Source organism: Heterocephalus glaber, unplaced genomic scaffold, assembly GCF_053883595.1.
Source record: "Heterocephalus glaber isolate CG9 unplaced genomic scaffold, H.glaber_assembly_v1.0 deba00001577, whole genome shotgun sequence".
Classification (NCBI taxonomy): Eukaryota; Metazoa; Chordata; class Mammalia; order Rodentia; family Bathyergidae; genus Heterocephalus; species Heterocephalus glaber.
Window position 1 is genome coordinate 18,036,991 of NW_028258358.1, and position 17,294 is coordinate 18,054,284.

At 33.1% G+C, this 17,294-nt stretch overlaps 1 pseudogene; it reads left to right on the forward strand.

Annotated features, from left to right (window-relative positions):
* The first annotated feature begins 2,718 nt into the window (after positions 1–2,718).
* LOC101710057 (vacuolar ATPase assembly protein VMA22 pseudogene) lies at positions 2,719–4,911 on the forward strand (annotated as a pseudogene).
* The last annotated feature ends 12,383 nt before the right edge of the window (positions 4,912–17,294 follow it).

A 17,294-nucleotide genomic window follows, 5' to 3' on the forward strand; every position in this document is an offset into this window, starting at 1 on the left:
CTGAAATTCCAGTCATAACACAAGTTGTTGATATGTCAGGCTGGTCATAACTTGAGAGTCCATTCTATATTAAATTCTTCCTTACACTTGGAAAAATTTTTACTATGATTCCCGTAAACAGTATGAATTCCAATTAACCTTAGGTTAGTTTTACTTGTCTCATCTAGCAACTGTTTGATCCATTTTCATGAGTTTTTGATGTTTCATAGCTACCTAATAATAAGTAATCTCTTGCATCAACCCCGTTTTGTAACACTTCCTGACTCACATTGTCTCACATTGGACACTTCTGCTGCTCATACTTTGAAAACAATTTTTTATTTTCTGGATTTCATTTGATGCCTTTTAATGGATTATAATTCTTTTCTAAAGTGGTCAGTCATGTTTGGTATTTTTTTGTTTATCTCAGCTAGCTTTATATTTCATGCCTTTTTAAGCTCACAGATTATTTTATTAAAGCTAATATCTGTTTAGTTATATTGTCTTTCAACTTGCTGAGCACCTTATTGATCTGTGTTTTTGTTTTGTTGCTGTTTTCTTTCATCCTTTCATAAAATTCAACTCTTTGGTTTTTGTTTTCTGCCACATTGATGTCCCATGAGTCAGCTCTAGGGGAATTTGGAAGTGTATGGATGCATTTGTTGTCCCACTTTCTTATGCTTTTTTGGGAGGGATGCTTCTTTTTTTATGTGTGCATGTGTGTGTTGCTAAGAGTTTAGATTCTTTTGGCATGGAGAATTGCAGGTCTTTGTCACTATCCCAGGAAAAGAGCATCTGCATTAATTTTGGTGAAGGGAGAGTGCAGTGTAATTGGCCGCACCCTCATTTACCTGCAAATAATCATTGTGATGTTGATACAAAGACAAACTAGACATTGTCTTGCAGTGAAAACTAATTAATGTCAATAGCTATGCCACCCAGAAAATAGCAACAGAAACAGAAACAATAATAGAGTTAAAGCCAAACTGGAAATTGACATGCTGTAAGAAAAAATGAAATCTACAACTGTATGACACTTAACAAAAGAAATCTGCACAACAATATAGACTTAAAGAGATAGCAACTATTAAAATTTAGTATGTATTAAATGTAACAACTATACCACCATTAACAATAAGAAATCCAACAATAAGCATGCAATTAACTAAATATCTAAACATTAATAAACATTAGTAGTAGTACTAATAAAAATGGAGAGGTTGGGAAAGAGGAAAATGAAAGGAGTTAAATATAAAAAATAAAGAAAAATAAGTAGACAGAAAAGGGAGATAAAAGATCTAATCAAAGTATCAAGGAAACAATAGAATTACATAAAAGTAACAGAAAAGGGGAAAGGAAAGAAGGGAAAGGAAAAATTATGAGAAAAGAAAAAAATGGAAATGAAATCTATGTAAATAGGGAAGGGTGGAGGGGGTGAAGGGTGCACAGGTAATGGGGAAAAAATAAGAACTAAGATACATCATGTTCAGGTACAAGCACCCAATGATAAATGTAAACGTATTGTATACCTAAAATGTAGCAATAAAAGAATTTAAGGGGAAAAAAAGTAACAGAAAAGAACAAACAAAAAAGAAAACAATGAAAAAAAAAAACCACCTTTAAGCACAAAGAAAAACAGAAATTAGTCCAAAAATTCCTCTAGGTTTTTGAATAAATGGTTCTCTCCAGGGCTTTAGTATTGGAATTTAATAGCTATTGGGAAGAAATAGTCTATTACTACTAATTACTATTCTGTTTCCACACTCCTTCTATGTGTGTATGTGCTGAGTCCTGCCCTGGCTTTCCTGCTGGATGTGGTTACTCAACAGTGTCAGATGTAGGGCTGTATTCATTCCTGCTGCTTACCGTTCATATGACCCTCTGTGAGCCCCAAGTCACTGCTTTCTTTGCCAAGCTTTAGAGCCCTGTGTTTGTTAGGGACAACCCTGCTCCATTGGAACTTCTGCCCATGCACCCCAGACTGTGATAACCTTCCAAGCTGAGGAGTATCTCTGTTCATTTTAGCAGATGGGGAAAGCAAACAGACAATTGATGTGTGTGCTGTACATAGGCAGGGTATTTAGGGGTGCAAGCGATCTCCTAGATCTAATTCTATCACTTTTAGACCCAGCCACCTTCAAAGATCAGATGTGACTGGCCTGGCTTCTCACCAAAGAGAGAATAAATATCATGTCTTTCCTAGCCTGAGCTCACTGTCGATTAAACTGCACAGAGGGTCTGTGTGCCACAATGTGGGACTGCATAACCTTTGTTCCTTTTCCCCAGCCCCATTGTGATTAAATGTGAGTTAATGGATAAAGATGCTTGTTAGTTTTGGGACACTAGATAAAAATCTGTAACAGACCTAAAGTCCCAAAGTAAACTACTCAACACCTTGTTTGCCTGGAACTGATGTCCCGGACACCACAATCTATAGAACAAGCTGCAAATGTCTGCTGACCATCAATACGTGACAGTCGACCACTAACCTTTGTCCCCTTTTCTTTAATTCTATATGTTAACTTCCCCCTCAACCCCCTATAAGAACAGCCTCAGACTCTGAGCCAGTTGCCTCTCTAAGCTATTTTGCTTTGGGAGTGCTGTCTGGCCAGACTAATAAAGGTCTGTTTTATTTTCCAACTTGTCCGGTGTGTTCCTTCCCGGGTGTTCTTCACTGCAGTCAGCTCCTTGGAGCATTTGGCAAGGCCCTCAGTCTTACAGTGCATGCCCATTGTGTGAATGGCTCTTGTGCCCGAGTGCCACACAATAATTATAGCGGCGGATGTCGGAAACTTTGAGGTATAGTTGTTGTGTGGCTTCCAATTGCTAGAGGAGCTCACTTTTAAATAATGACCTCCTTCCCAAATGCATCCTGATTAATCGCTCTCAAATATGGCAGGTGCTTTAATGAATTACTTCTTCAATTAACCTGCCATGGGCAATGAGCTACACAAATCCCAGTTTATAATAACAAAAGACATTTCTTGGGGTTAATGGTGCTGGCCCAATTATTTGATTTTCCCTGGGTCTGCTATCCCTCTTCAAGTTTGACTTGTGTTTGCAGAGACAGAGCCCCCTCTTGGGAGCCAGGTTTACTTTTCCAAACTGCTTCCTTCTTTTCCCTGGCTTGTCTTTAGTTTCTCTAGCTTCTCTGTAATTTGTCATCTTTCTGTCAGCTCTTTTTTAATTCCTGGAGCTTTTCTTTCTTTTTTTTTTTCTTTTTCTCTATTCACTAAGCTTTTGTTTTCCAGGTATGCTGTATTCAGGTTCCAGAGAGACTGATATGCTGCAAGATTTTATGCTTCTATCTTCTCTCCTTACTTGCATAACCAATTTTAAAAAGCTAAAAAAAAGAACTTACAGTAAATGTTGCTAATTGTGAGTGAACACACAAAAAAATCAGCTCTAAAATATTAATTATAAAATATGAGCAAGTAGAAATCCAGAAATCATATAATTAATTATTTGAAATTAATTAATGAATACATTTTGCAGAAAATTATATAGCAGAAGAAAAGGACATTATTCAGTTTCAAAAAAGTAAAAAGGCAGATGCTTAATAATCTATGGACAATTTCAAGCACTAGATTACAAAATCACAGGAGAGAATAGGTTAAAAAAATTTTGAAGAAAAAGTTGCTAAATTTTTCTTCAATTTCATTTAAGAAAATTGCCGAGGATTTAGCTCAGTGGTTTCGCTGTCTGCTGCACAAGCACAAGGACCCAAGTTCGATCCCTGGTAACAAAAAAAAAAAAAAAGAAAAGAAAAAGAAAATCTAAGAATCCAGCAAGTTCAACCAACTCTAATCTGGAAAATATATAGGGGGGGGGGCAATTTTTTGAGTTAGGATCTCCCTTAGTAGTTCAGCCTGGCCCCTAACTCACTATGTAGCCCAGGCTGGCCTCGAACTCACAGTGATCCTCCTGCCTCAGCCTCCTGAGTTAATCTGGATAATATTCAAAATAACTAACCTCTAGCTAATTTGGTACATCATAGACAAATTTTTAATTAAGAAATACAAGGAGAAAAATGTAAAACTTTCACATATTGAGAAAAAACATGATTAAGAATATTGCCTGCATCTAATAAATTACATGGAAACAAGAGAAAAATAAAATATTTTCAAAGATTCAGATAAAAAAGTCAACTGAAATTTTTACCTTTAAAGAATATATCTATCAAAAATAGAACCAAATAGTACTATTTTAGTGTAAATAAAAATGTGAAAATTAATTATTAGCTAGTTCTTTATATTAGAATTCTTAACTGAAAGGCAAACTATACAAAATGAATTCTGAATTTAGAGAGAAATGACAAGTGCAGAAATAATGAACACAGGGGAAATATACGCTATTTTTTGCAATTTTAAAGACATCTTGTCAGGTGGCTGGCCATGGCTGGTCAGGACTGCAGGAAGAGCTGGACTTGATGCTCAGGTAGCTGCTCAGGGACCTGGAGGAGGTGGAGGCAAAGTGGGTGGCGCTAACAGCCGGGTGGAGGAGGGCTGGTTGTCACTCACCAAGGCTCCCTATGCTATTGGTACCACGTCAGTGGGGCCCCTGCAGTATGCCTCTCACATGGAGCCTCGGGTCTGCGTGTGAGCCAGCAAGGACCAGGACAGACTCCAGATGTTCAGGATGGTGAGAGCTGAAGCCCAGACTCCAGAGGAGGTAGGGCCTCGAGAGGCAGCACTGCGCAGGCCGAAGGGCCCCAAGTTTACAGAGCCAGAGCTCTCTGCAGCCCCACAGGAACCCCTGAACTGGTTCAGAATCCTGGTTCCTCAGAGTCTGAGACAGGCCCAAGCCAGCTTTCAGGATGGCCTTCAGCTAGCTGCAGATATAGCCAGCCTCCAGACCTACACTGACTGGGGTCAAAACCAGTGCCAGGGACTAAAGGAGAAGCTCAGGCAGCTGGAGTCTGGTGCTGCCTGACTTGTGTCCACAGAGGCAGACATTGAGCACTGCTGTTCCTGGATTTGGCTGCCCTATCTCAGAACTTCTTTCTTCACAGATAACCCCTACTCCTACCTCTGCCCCACTTAATGCCTCTTCTTAAAATATTTCCTACCACACTTTGTAAGGTATGAAGTTTGAAGAGGCCACCTGAATAATGTTGAAAGTCACCTCTAGAAAATCACTTCTAGGCCTGAGTTCTCAGAGGACCCTCCCCCCAGGGAACAGGTAAAGGGCTGTTCATGTAATTCCACAACTGAACAGCCGCAGATCAATCAGCTGTGGTATTGTTTCCAGATGATGAAACACGGTGAACAGTGCCAAGAAGGGACAAGGAGGAATGCTTCAGGGTCACCAGATCATCAGAACTAACATGGACGGGAGGAAAAGACCATGCACAACTGATATATCAGGACAGTATGATTCTGTCAGTAAAGATACAGCTAATGGGTGTAGTTGTACACACCTGTAGCCCCAGCTACTTGGAAAGATAAGTTGGGAGAATCACTTGAGAGCGCTAGTGAGGAATCAGCCTAGGTAACAGTGAGATACCATATTAAAACAACAGAAAGAACAAAACAAAAAAGTAACATGGGTACATAGGCAGCCCTTAAATTCTAAACAATGAAATAAAAGATGATCTGACTTAGATTTTCAAGGAAGAAGAGACCTTGCAGGTTTATAAAACCTTCCTTTATCTTTTCTGGACGTCATCTTTCTCTCTTCATTTGTTGAAGGGCCAGTTATGCTTCCTACTCTGGGAACTCTGTCTTTGCTTGGCTTTTCTACTGGGTTGTTACCTTTGTAGCAGTTTCTGGCAGCTCTTTCTGTTTGGTGGGTGGTCTGTGATCATGTTGTTCGTAATAAGATATAAACAGTTTTTCTGCTTGCTTGGCTTTTACCTTTGTATTTAGTGTTTAAAATTTTTCTACATTGCAAAATAAAACATATTACATTTAAAAGACATCTTGTCACTTAAAGAAACATTAAAATATTTTATTGGGGAATTATATTTTCTGCAGAAGAAATTTATGGCAGCAATAAGAAAAAGATAAGGCAATGAACTGAAATTGCTTTTGACTAGTAAAGTTCCATATGATTATAACATTTTCAATAAATCTTTGACTACTAATTTGGGTATGCTGAATTCTATCATTACTTATGTTTGCTTGAAAAAAGTATATGATATCTACTTTTTTGCACACATTATGTATTATCACTTGGGACAATAAATTAAAAGCTCCTTTAATGCCATTTGCTTTAAGTGAAGGGGGTGGTACATCATGCTTGCATTCTTTGTGTGGAGTTGGTATATGTATATAGTACATAGTTCTTGTTTTCATCTATTTTCCCTCCCCTTCCTCCTCTTTCCTTACCTGCCTTGATCCTCTTTCTCTTTAGGTAAGATAAGTCTCCCTACTTCCAATTGTCTGTCTTTTATTTTGCTCTTAATTTATATTTTGTGCATCTCATATTAGAGAAAGCATGCGATAGTTAAGCTTGTGTGTCTGATTTAACTTATTGTGGTATCAGGGTACATTTATTTTCCTACAAATGACTCAAGTTTATCCTTCTTTATGGTAGAGTAATACTCCAAATATACCACTTTTTTTTTGCATTCATCTACTGATGGATATATAGATCATTCCTAAAACTTAGCTATTATGAACCGTGGTACTGTAATAATGCATATGCATGTATCATGGTACTATGATGTCTTTAACTCTTCAGGAAGATACATGCAAGGGTAATAGATAGGTCAAATGAAAGCTCTAATTTCAGCTTTTTAAAAAATTATCTTCATTCTGATATCCAGTGTTTCTACTAGTTTATATTTTATCATTTTTCCTTATATGTTCTGAGAATAATATTTTAGGTGCATTCATTGGATTTTCCATATATTTCTCTTGAATTGATGGTTTTATCATTATATATATATATATATATATATATATATATATATATAGTAACTGACTTTTCCTGTCCTAACCCAAATTAGCTCCAAATCTCTTTTATGTTATACATTTTTATTGGTAAATATTATTTTGTCATTTTCCTAGGAAAGAAGCTTTGCTAATTCCTGAAGTCCTTCATCATTTTCATGGGGAGATTAAGCCTTTTTATACAGAAAATGCAATATACATTGGTATTTCCATTGCATCTTAGTTTATTTTAACATATTTTTCACTCTTTGCTCAATTCTTATTTTAAAAATCTTATTCTTGTACTGATGCATACAGATTTGCAAATATTTACATGAAATCTGTAAATATGTTCATAATATTCTGGTTCATTACCATTTGTAATGTAAAAAATATGTGCAAGATGTAAATAGGAAAAAACGTTAAGTAAAAATTTCTATTAAGATATTGTTTTTGACAGAAAATATACTAAATATTTGAGAAATATAAATTATTTTTCTAAGAAATATAAATAAGACAATGTTTGTTACATATAAGTACATCCTATCTTAGTGTTTTTAATGAATGTTACATGAAACATGAGTTTTGAAGTCTTCATTAGTCTCATTAGAAAAAAATGTTGATTATTAAGAACAATAATTCTATAACACTTTACTCAAAGTGTCTAAGTTGTTTAGTTAATATGAACAACATTTTATTGCTTTTGTCAAAAACTTTTTAGAACATTTGAGTTAGGCATCACTTTTATGCTGTTCACTGATGTTCACACCACGCCAGTTAATAATAAAATGACATTTCTTTGAAAACATAATTGTTCACATTTTTTAAACTTGTGTTGTACATAAATAAATACTATTTACTTTGAGAAAGCCAAATTACTTGAAGTTCCATTTCAAGACTGCTGAGAAGCAACTGTGATATACAGACTGTATTTTGAAAAGCCTTGTTATGTGTATTTGCAAAAAATATTGGCAAAAGCTAATAGTTTCCTGAAACTGAGTACAGTATTAAAAGTTATAAAGGAATACAGAAGGTGCCAATTGAAAATTAAATTAAGGATATTTTCTTTCCATTTTTCTAGAGGGTGACAACACTTAATTTTGTGCATTTCATTTTAAAATGCATATTTTTCTTTCCATTTTATTATTAAAATATCTTGTTTTTAAGTAGATTTTTAGATTGTCAATTATGATAATGATTTTGATTTTATTGTATTCCAGTAGAAACATTTGTGCACACAGAACACTCAAGTTCAATGATCTTAAATAAATCAATGCATATAAAACAATACTCCATATTATTATAAACTCCACCAATCAATGTTATGGGACAGCATTTCAACTACTATTCTATTATATTATGAGCAAATTTTGTTACAGCAGCAATACCTTTTGACATATGGCTATATCAAACAATATTTCAGAAATTATGAACAGTAGCAGCAAGACAAAATACTCCAGAATCAACAGGTCTGTATTAGAGACATTAATTGAATGCAAGTAGTTTTCTAACTATTTTTTAGAAACCATAGGGTGAGGATAAAATTTGATGTTACCTAATGTGATGTAAGTCTTTAATATGTGATGATGTGCATGGGAGAGAGACAACACAAAATAGAATATTACTGCATTTTTGTCATCTATTTTAAATGAATTTGAGGAAGACATTGTAACAGCAGAGTAAGGACTGTAAAGTAATCAACTTTGTCAATACACAGCACTTAGTTTTACATGTAAAAACACTGCTGCAACCTTTTGAACTCTGTTATTTTCACCTATCTGAAGAAATTCAAAATATAAATTAAATTGGCTTAAAATACAATCCTCAATCTCCACTTAGCCTAGACTTCATTGTAGTCTTGTTTTCCAAAAATGCTTCTCTTAACTTGAAAAACATTTTCAACAGAAACTTCTTTTGCTTTTATTTTTGTTCTGTTTAACTCATCAGATTTTTATTGAGAGTAATTGCAAGGTCTTCATAGACACTGAAGATTCAAAGGTAAAAAATGCTAATAAGTCCTCAACACACTTTCAGTTAAATATGGCACATGTAAGAGCAAAATAAAATGTTAAGAAGAGGATTTTGGTACAAAGACTAAAGTGGTTAATTTTTCCTACAAAATATGAGAAGACAAAATTATTGACATTAGTGGGAAACAATATTTCATGTTGTATAAGTTTGTCTTAATTCAGCCTTTCCTGCAGTTTATATGCTTTATAAAATGGATATACAATTATCGCTGATGTGCAGGATTGACACATACAAAATATATATTAGTTATTTTATTAGTTGAAAATGAATCTCATAAATTTATAAAATTAGCTTCTTGATTAGGAGATATTAAACCAGATAGCCAATAAAAGTAGAGTATGGCTCCAGTGAGAATAAAGTAATTCATTAGAGATTTATGTCTCATTTTCAAAAACCTGATACAATCAAATAATTTGGAATATTGGGTGATTACTAATTTAAATCATTGTGTTTTTAACACAGCTTTAATATTTACTATTCTTCATATATTAAAGCTAATCTTTTGTCTTTGGAATAATCTATGAAAATTTATTAAGATTTAAAATTATTATATGCCAATGAAAATATTAAAAAGCGATAGCCTTGCCAAAGTAACAAGTGCTTTCTTTTGTTTCTACTTAAACATATTTAATTGTTTAAAATTTTTCATTTTTATTAATAAATACATGTGATAAATAGTAATTAGTTTTGTTCTGGGAAATTGAAACATAATACATACCATATCTTGATCATTTCTTCTCTTTCTCCTAGTACTATCTTCCCTTTCCCATTTCCCCAGATATCATTCCCATCTCCACAGTCTACATTTCTGATCTCTACTATCTCTTTCAGTTTGCTCTTTAAATGAGTTCTACCTTAATTATCTCACATAAGACAAATCATGTAGTAGTTAACCTTGTGGGTCTGATTTATTTCTATTAGCATTAACATTTCAAGATCCATTTTCCTACAAATGACTCAAGTTTACCCTTCTTCATGGGTGAGCTGTACTTCTATATATCATATTTTCTTTATCCATTCCTGTCTTGCTGGGCATGTAGGCTTCTTCTAAAATTCACATATTGTGAATATCTAAAGATTACTGTAAAATGATGGTTTTCACAGTTTTTGAGAAGATACTAAGAAGAGGTATAGATAGATCGAATTGGTTTTCCCTTTAAGGGTTTGTTTTTTCTTTTAGAAATCTTCATACTGTTTTTCCATAATGGATGTAAGATTTCATATTCTCACAAAAAATGTAGATGAATTCATTTTTCCCCAAATCCCAAAACCTCATGAACATTTATTGTTTCTGAGAACTTGATAAATTTTCTTACTGAAATAAAATGGAGTCATGTTACTTTGATTTACTTTTCTCTAATAGCCAAAAATAATGAACTTTTTCCACATATTTATTCACAATTTTGTATTTCTTTATTTCAGAATTATGTTCCTTTCAACAGTCCTCTTTTATTGGATCTTCTGTTTCAGTGAGGTTTATTTATTTATTTATTTATTTATTTATTTATTTATTTATTTACTTTGGTACCGGGGATCGAATTCGGGTCCTTGTGCTTGCACAGCAGGCAGCGAAACCACTGAGCTAAATCCCTGGCCCCCGAGTCTAATTTTTTAAGTTCTTTATATATTATACATCTCAGTTCTCTGTTCAAGGAGTTCCTACTTATATTGTTGCCCATTCTATATGTGTTTCTTGTACTTTTTTTTCCCTGTAGATGCTTTTAAATTTGATAGAATATTTGTTGATTCCTGTTTTTTTTCTTCTGCAGTTGAGTTTCTGTTCACAAAGTCTTTGTCTATGCCTATGTCTTCAAGAATTTTACCTATTCTATCTTCTGGCAGATTACGAGTTTCTATGTCTTTTTTTCTTTCCTTATTTATTTTCATTCATTAAGTTTATTGGTACATTTTAGGTACACATTATGATCACATTCATTATTGGGAATTTTTATATCTAGGTTCTTGACCCATTTTGATTCTAGTAAAATGTGAGATGTATGAGTCTAGATTCATTCTTCTGCATGTGGAAAACAAGTTTTCCCAGCTGCTTTTATTAAAGAGGATATCTTTTCTCCAGCATATGTTTTGTCCCTTTTTCAAATAATAGATTGCTGAAGGTGCTTGGGATTGTATCTGTGTTCCCAGTTGTATCCCAGAGCAGTAATATGACAATATATATATCCAATTTAAAAACAATCATCCTATTATTCCATTTGATAAGTTTATTGTGAAGACAATGTCATGGTATTACATTTTCATGTTCTTATTTACCAGTAGGTTAAACAGTTTAAACACATTGGATTACAAATTGCAACTTGTATGATAACTATTCATATTGTATGGTTGAAAATTCTTTCACTACCTTTTAAAAAAATCATTGGGTGAAAGTTATTTTACTACATTTTTAAAAATTCATCACATGTTATTTATAATCAAGCAAATGTTTTATTTTTCATGATTATCACTCATGGCTGGCTTTCTGGAACTGTGTAATGAGGTCTCACAGGACAGGGTCCTAGGTTTACCTGTTCCCCATAGATGATATTATGTTGTTTTGTTTTGTTTTGTTTTTTTGGTACCGCGGATCAAACTCGGATCCATGCGCTTGCACACCAGGCGGCGAAACCACTGAGCTAAATCCCCTGCCCCTATGTTGTTTGATTGTAGAGAAATTCTTAGTTTTTGTCAAGGTATCCTACCTTTACCTTTTGTACTGGAACCTATAAATTATGTAAAGAGGCTACCAGTTTCTCTTCTCTCTGAAAATAATTATTTAGCAATGTGCTTTATATTTTCTCTTTAAAAATAAGTTGAAAAGGGGTGAAAATAACTTGAAATTAAAGAAAGATTTACATTATGTACTCATATTTCTAAAACTTGAATAAAAAATTCTGCCTTCTTACTTCATAGAAGTTTTTAACTTTGTTCATAGCAGCATCCATTGAATTAAAAGAGGTAGATGTAGCTATGAGACCAGAAAAAAAGGATGGAGGCTTCAGGTGTAATCTTTACTAGGGAAAATATTTGGTTATAGTTAGTAATGAAATGAATTTGAAATATTTAATCTGTAATACTACTAAGGCCTGGTTGAGTTTCCTTGTCAAAGAAATCCCTTACAACTATATGCAATGATTTATTTCCATAAGTTATAAATACACACAATTAGAGAGATGAAGAAAACTAAGCCCTCTAGGAAAATTATCTCCCTGAGGTCCAAAATAGAGGGTCCAGGACAATGAACAACACTTTCCAGAGAACAAAGTAAAAGGACACAATGCAAAATAAATAGGAGAATCCTCTCAGATTACATCAACTATGATGGTCTATTGACTTAATCTGTTGAGGACAATGTGCTTGAATATATTTTTCAGTTTGATTGTACTTTGTTGTTGTTTTCTATTAGAGAAAACTCCTGAGAAATAGCAAATCAGAGGTCCAAATTTAGATATTAATAAAAAATTATGAAATAAACCTTCATAAAATTGAAAAAGGATAGATATGGGCAGAAATTAATAAAATATAAAAAATGGTATAATAGAGGGGAATAAAGTCAAAGGCAATTAATTTATAGGAAAAGTTTTTGTACTTTAATTTTCATATATTAATTAGTATTAAGCAATTATAAATCTTCCAAAGTTATCAATTTATATTTCAACCTGATTGATTTGAAATGTTTATCTTTTTTTTTGGTACCAGGGATCGAACTCAGGACCTTGTGCTTGGGAGGTAGATGGCAGAACCACTGAGCTAAATTCCCAGCCCTGAAATGTTTATCTTTATCCTCTCTCTTTCTTCCAACTTTATCTCTCCCTCTCCCTAGCTAGCTAGCCAGCTAGTTAGAATTTATCTCTATACCATCTGTCAAATATTAGTATATATGCAAAATTGCTATTAATTTATATTACAAATGCTTGGATTTTAGAAAACTTTTATACCTAGTTATCTATAGTCTATATGAATTCTACATATATACTTAAATTTTACATAATTATACAATGAAATTATGCACATTGTTATATGATCATAAATTTTATATGTATTACATATCTATACTCATGAAAAAGATGACTGAAAGAGAAAGTGATTTTTATTATATTTTCATAAAACTTTATTCAGAAATTTATTTTTAATCAGTCAAAAGTTGCAAAATATGATAAATGCAGTGTAATGCAAGACTTTTACTTTAAAAATTAATTTTATAATAGACAAATATTATTCATTACTAAAAGATTTTCCATAATACAATTCTTTAATTTTATAAGTAAAGTATCTAATGTGTTTTTATATTTAGTAAATACTATTTTTAAAAGGTCATGGTTTTGGTCAAATCTGCAGTTGTGACAGAGGCAGAAAATTCTTATTTTAGATTGCATTAATGATTATAATTCTTTACTAGTTTTTGAGAAAATATCTGCACTATACTGTCTCACAATTTAAAAGTCAACTGATAAAAATCACAAAATCTGCACTGTACAGCAGCCAGCCTGTAGGACTGCTTCACACACAGGAGAGTGTTCATGTATTAAAGATTGTGGTCAGGTAAGGAATTTTTTCCCACTTCTTTTCTTTTGTCTCTATGACTTTAGATTGTTTCCTGAAGAATTTTAGATCTTTGGATGAACTCACTTAGTATCTGCATTCTTGGGATTCCTTCCAATTTCACTGAGGCAGGACTGTTATTATTTCATGTTAATTTGAACTATTCTAAGTGAATGTTTTAAAAAGGTTCCTTCACAATTAAGCATTAACATCTTTTATCATTCTTTTAAATTTATTTTTATGAGTATACATTGGCATCCATAACATTTAAATTCCTTGTGTGGAGTTGTTACATATCTTACTGCCTTTCCAGGCCTTTTCCTCTCCCTTCCTCTCCCCTCCCTCCATCTCTTAATCCTCTTCCCATTTGAGAAAGATTTATCTCCCTACATTGGACAATATCTCACTCACTTTCCTTGTCACTGGGACAAAATCCTCAAGGCTGACACCTTACAGGAGGTGAGGTATATTGTGGCTTGCATGGCAGATATTTCAGTCCCTGTATGGTAGGTAGTAGCATGGTGGAAGGGTGTGAAGCAAAGGAAAGCTGCTCACACCATCACAGCCAGAAAGTAGAAGATGAAGAAGGCAGCCCAGAAGGAAGATAGATCCTTTCTAGGTCACCCCTCCAGTAACACACCAATTCCAACCAGGTCCCACCTCCTAACGTGACATTTACTATAGCACCCCCCTGGTTCAAAAATCCTCTTTCAAATGCCCTGCCTATGAGCTCATGAGATTTTAGAGGGACATTTAGAAGTAGCCTGTTCAAAAATTCTTTGGCTATTTCTTTGGCTATTCCTGATATCTTGATTAAATATAGACTGAATGAAGTTTATAAACTTCATTGCATTACAAAATATATGTTACATCTCATATAAACTTTTATGCAAATAAACTCTTAGCTGTTTTTTTTTTTCCTATCAAATGGGCATATTTTGTTTTGAACATACATTTTCAAATATCTGGTTCTGTTTCAGACAGTGATTTGAATGAATATGCAATAAATTTGTTGATTATTGGTTTTGAAGATGATCACCTGTGATTCATAATTTTTAAAAAATCTTTTTCCAGCACTAGGGATTTAACTCAAGGAAATTCCACTGAGATACATCCTCCAGCAAACTTTTAGTTTTCTTTTTTATTTTAATATTGACACAGGGTCTCACCAAGTCATTCATTTGCCCAGGCTGGGCTCAAACTTGTAATCTTACTACTTCAGCCTCCCAAATGGCTGGGATTTTAAAATGTCTCCAACATGCCAGGCTGATCCTCTTGATTTAATGAAGCTGATGGAATAAGACTGTTTTGTTTGTATCATGGCTTTTGTGGATACCAGTCCATATATCTTCAGCACTGCCCCACTGATTTATATTCTAAAGTATCAGATCAAATGTCTTTTTATTCCAATTTTGATAAGAAAACAAATTAAAAGTAAGATATAGTTCAAAAGTACTTCCTTCTCAAATATTTGATAGTGTAGTGCAATTTCACAGGACCATTCAATGAGTCATATAAAATACCTTCCATTTTTGTATCACAAATTCTTTGAAACAGTACAACTTCCTTTATGTAAAACAGATTCAAACACAAATAATCTGAGAAGGAAATCCTTAAAATATACAGAGTCACCAGCTAAATCTTTCTTCCAACTTCGAGAATATGGTCTGCTAATTTATAGTAAGTTTGCTTTTCTGTACTGGAAGAAATGTAGAACTGGTGAGCCAATATGTGTTCCCCAAATAAGATGGTTTTACTTATTTCAATGATGCTAACGTTCAAAATGGAAAAAAATGTGTAGTCAGAATCTTTTTCAACATATGTCAAGCCTGGATTTCCTTACTTTTCACTAAATCTAACTGCTTTGAGCATATTGGGTTTTTAGTGTATAGTTTCCTAATATATCATGGTCATGTGCATCCCAGAATTTAAACACTGAGGCACATAGTTCTCAGTGGTTTTTGGTTTACAGGACATCTTTACAGCCTTAAAATCATAATAAGACCAAAGTACTTTTACATTTATAGTTATTAGATAATAAATATTAGATAATAAAATGAAGAAAATTATTTATTTTATTTTCATTTTAAAGTAACAATAGCAAATTGGTATTTATAAAAATAACTATATTTTCTGAAGTAAATGTGAAAAGAGTTGTACTCTTGCAAGCTTTTTCAATGTATTTCTACATACTAAATAAGTTGATTTTCATATCTGATTCACATTAAATCTGTTGCAATATGCTATTTAGTTTAAATGTATGAAGAAAACCAAGCCTCACAGAGATGTAGAATAAGAAAGAAGAGGAACATTTAATAGCTTTTTAAAGAGAGTGTGTTTGTGTGTACCTCTTTGCTTCTCTACTAGAAAGTGAAAAGTTTTTGTTTCTTACAGACTAGTTACCATGGGACAACTGAAATCATATTAATTAGTCTTACGCACTCTGTTATCTTAAAAGTCCTTGGTCTAACCTGCAGGATAAATAAATTTCTCACATATTCATGACTGTATAACATCAAGCTTTCTTCATTGTGAAAATGATTTTTATTTTAAAATCCATAATACTTGAGATTTTATTGTAAAAAATACATATTATGTGAAAAACAAGCAAAATATAAATAAAAATTATCCACTTATTGAATTTAAGCAGGTAATACACCTGTGGGTTTGGACACATAAACACAAGGTTGCTGAAATATTACCAAGAATAAAGAAAAATCATTTTATTTTCATAGTATCTTTTTATTTTCTCGGATCTCTAATATCAAATGATTATATGACCACAATAAACCATGAAATGCACACTCCTTACATACATACACAACTCCCACAAAACCAGACAAATTATTTTTAGTAATTTTTCCTTGTGCTTATCATCACACATTCTGTTATTATGCATTATATAATAAATTGATATCTAATATTGTACTTCACTTCAGGGTATGATTATACCAATTTAATACTGTAAAGGAAAACCTAAAAGGGGATTTCCCAGGTCATGGAAGCGGGGCAAGAAACAGACAATGAGAGGCTGAAATGGGACAAACTAATGATCTTTTTAAACCATTGTGTACAGGTTGCCCTAGGAATATCGTGTCAGAGATATATTGGTGAACAGTGCTAAATGAGGCACGGGATTGTTCTACCCACAAAGCTTTTACCCAATACTGCCAAGCAACAAAATGCAGCAAAGAATCCAGCTGAGACTCATGAACTCTAAATCCAGTGCAGAACAAATCTGACAAATGATAATTTTCAGAATACTCTTACACAATTTTGTTTTATTTTTCTCTTTTACTGACAGATGGATTTAGATATTACTATGGTTAAAATTTTGTTATTTTTGTGCTACCTTTATACTTTGCTACATTAATTTTGATAGACAGCATTTCATGGTTTATACCTATAAAATCACTTCATTTAAAATATATTTTCTTTTTTTGTTAGTTTACTATTGTACCAAGGAGAAAGATCTTTTAAAGAATAAGAGTAGAATGCAACCATGCAATTTTCTCTTGCATTCAAATATTTATAAGTTTAATATACCTTTAAGCCTTGACTTTATGCAGACAGAACAACTTCTTATGGTTTGTAATGTTATAACATGTCTGTGCATTTGTTTCCAGAATTTCAAATCCCTTTTCTTCTATCTTGAAATAAAACCAGTAAGGCTTGCTGAGGCCTTTTATAGCTTTAGACTTCATATATATATGCCACAATTATTTCTTTGGACCACTTTCAATTAACTAAAACCACAACTTTAAAAAATCTGTGGCATAAATACAATCACATTTTCCACTACTCCCCATAATCATGTACACAGGTACACAGATTATCTGGAGAATTAGCATTCTGGATAGAGAATTTTGT